This window comes from Panthera leo, chromosome C2 (genome assembly GCF_018350215.1).
Source record: "Panthera leo isolate Ple1 chromosome C2, P.leo_Ple1_pat1.1, whole genome shotgun sequence".
Classification (NCBI taxonomy): Eukaryota; Metazoa; Chordata; class Mammalia; order Carnivora; family Felidae; genus Panthera; species Panthera leo.
In genome coordinates this window covers 103,144,001-103,147,203 of record NC_056687.1, presented here as the reverse complement: position 1 = coordinate 103,147,203, position 3,203 = coordinate 103,144,001, and the positions used below count along the sequence as shown (strand labels likewise).

Sequence of the window (3,203 nt, the reverse complement as noted above, 5' to 3'; positions counted from 1 at the left end):
CTTTTTCTTCATATATCTTATCTAATTTAAATATTCATTTTGGTAGGTACCACAAAATAGTTACATAGAAAATTGTATTTGCATGTTGGGACCGAAATACTAATGAGGAACAGAATGATACCTTGCTTCTTTCCCTCCCAATTCCCAGAAAGAGAAAGCCCCAAAGAAATGGCTCATTACACCAAGGATCACAAAGGGTTAATTTGTAATTTGGTGATTTGTAGGTAGTGTAGCGTGGGGAAAAAATTGCACACGTTTTCACAAATGAGACCAAAGGTTCAACATCATCCTGTGTGTCTGCTCTGCAGCCATTTTAATAACACAGGTAAGAAGATTGTTCAGAAATTTGGCCTTTCCTCTTTCCTCCTGACTCTTCTCACCAAGTCACATCCCTGATGCAGATACTTTGGAGAGGGAGGAGGGAAAGATCTGGCTCTGCAAACAGGGCTGATCTTTATGTCCTAAAAATGGGTAGTAATGTTGGCACGAACAAATATGTGTCCTTTCTTCCCTCCCTGCCTAAAGACTCCCAATGAAAGATAGAGCAGCTGCACTTGTGGTGAGCATAGCATAACAAATACAGTTTTTGAATCACTATGTCTTACACCTGAAGCTAATGTTACATCATTGTGTATCAACTATACATAATTTAAAAAATTAAAAAAAAAAAGAGGGTCATCTCTTTCTGGACCACAGCTGACCATGGGTAACTGAAACTGTGGGATAGTGAAACCATGACTAGGAGGAGACTATTGTACTAACACTTCTTTTTTAGAGGAATTGCATGAGTGAATTCCATGGTCATGGGTGTTGGTTTTCTACTTTGGGGGTAGTTACAAGGTGTGTAACCCCATTGAATCTCTTGGCTTTCAGGTCTATCCCCAGAGATGCCTCCAATTCTCCCTTGTCTCCATTACTCTTCTATTGCCTTTCTGTTTTGTGGACCTCCAAGACCACCCACATATTTGGTGATTTGCTAGGATTCACAGATTTCAGCATCATACTCATAGTTAAGATTTATTACAGCAGCATAGTAAGGATGTACAGCTATATCAGTAAAAACACATCTGAAAAATCACATCAGGCAGAGTCTGGAGAAATCCCTGGACTGGCTTCTTGTGCCCTTTGCCTTCCGTGAGGGGTCACACACGTCATACTCTCCTGCAGTAAAAATACATCAACACCTGTCCAGGGAAGGCTGTGATTCATTCATGGTTTTCCCTAGAAGTTGATCACAGAGGCACCCAGGCCAACCAAAGTCCAGACTGTAAGATTCTAAAGAGGGTGCTGACTGTAAAAAGATGAAAACAAAACTTTTTGTAAACAGTCTTGGCAAGCTGGCACAGCAGTCAGACCTTACCAATTAGTGAGTATTTTAAAAACTAAGTTTCCAGATGTCAGTCAAAGTCCAGTCTTAAAAACAAGACCTTCTAAAGGTAACAGCCTCAGGGCAAATGTGTTAGCTTTTCCCTGCAAACTTTTCTACTTCAGTTATGGATTGCTTTGGTGTCAATTAGCAATAATCACACCTCAGATAAACCTCATTGGCTACGATACTGCCATTGGGCAAAGCTATTTATGGTTTGCTTTGGAACCAATAATTTAGTTTTATTTCCTAAAGACATATTTGATGTTTGTCCACTAACTTCCATGACCTTCAATTTCCTCACTTGGAAAATGGGCTTGGAATCCAGCTGCTAGTCATCTGGCACAAATTTAGTTCAAGGCACTTTGGTATAAAGTAGGTTGGTTGGAATGGCAATTTTATTTAAAATGAATACCTTTCTAAAAATCAATTAAGGGAGTTTATGCTAAGGTGCTATGTAAACTATACATTGAAATGCTCTACAGGATATTATTTTTTTATTTATTATTGGCTCCCAGTATAGAGGACCATGTGTTTACTTTTCTTTCTTTTTTTTTTTTTAATGTTTATTTTTGAGAGAGAGAGAGAGAGAGAGACAGAGTGTGAGTGGGAAGGGGCAGAGAGAGAGGGAGACACAGAACTCGAAGCAGGCTCCAGCCTCCATACTGTCAGCACAGAGCCCAACATGGGGCTCGAACTCACAAAGTGTAAGGTCATGACCTGAGCTGAAGACGAATGCTTAATGACTGAGCCACCCAGGCGTCCTGATCATGCCTCTTCTAAGCAGTCCTCAGCTCTTGTGTGTACTCAGGGTCCTGGACACTGGTGGGCAGATGTGCTGTTGCAGAGTTGTCTCAGTGTGACCTTTATGGAGATATTAACACCATTTTGTGCCTCAAATGTTTTGCCTTAGAAATAATACAAAGGAAACATCTTCTCTCACTTTATAGCATCGAAGTTAGAAGCACAGATTCTAAATCTGGATGGGCTAGGATTGAATCTCAATTCTTCCACTGACTGCCTGTGTTATCCTGGGCAAACAAATTTTATCTCTCTGAGCTCCAGCTTCCTTATTTGTGGGATGAGATAAAAGTACCAATATCATTGGGTTGTCGTGAGCTTTAAGTGAGCTGATACATATAAAGTACTTACAACAGTGTTTGGCACTTGGTAAGTACCTTATAAATATTTGCTATTATTAGTATTAACTTTGTTGGTATCTTCAAAGCATTGTGTTGTATAATGGAAAGAAAATAGACCTTCGAATCAGGGAGATCTGGATTTAAATCCTGGCTCAGGCATTTCTTATTTGCGTGACTTTGGGAAGGTTACTCAAGCTCTCTGAACTCTTTTCTCTTTAGATAAGAAAATGGAAACACTCTTTATCTGGCAGAGTTTCTTGTGTTTAGGATTAGAGGTAATATAAACAAAGTATCAGCACATAGTAGATACTTGCTAAATTTTTATTATTGTTCATTGATTCATTTTGTAACTATTTATAGAGTGTCTATTAGGTGTCAGGCATTATTCTGGACTTTGGAGAGATGGTTTTGAATAAGACAAGTCCCTGCTGCTTGCTGCCTATCTTAGAGTGAAGGACAACACGTGATAAATAAGTGAACTTGTGCATGCATAGTCTAATATTAGACAGTGATAAGTGCATTGGAGATGGAAGGCCTAGATGAGATGATAAGGTCGAGGAGATAGACTGGAGGCCTGGCTGGTGGTTTTGGAGAGGGTGAGGAAGGATGGCCTTTAAGAGAAGGCGACATGCATGTAGAGACTGGAATAGGGAGAATGAAAGAGCAACACAAAGCCAGGGAGGAAATGTGTTCTA

At 39.8% G+C, this 3,203-nt stretch overlaps 1 pseudogene; it reads right to left on the bottom strand.

The window, feature by feature from the left end:
- Positions 1 to 1,412: 1,412 nt before the first annotated feature.
- On the bottom strand, positions 1,413 to 1,574 carry LOC122198943 (annotated as a pseudogene).
- Between the last annotated feature and the right edge of the window lie 1,629 nt (positions 1,575 to 3,203).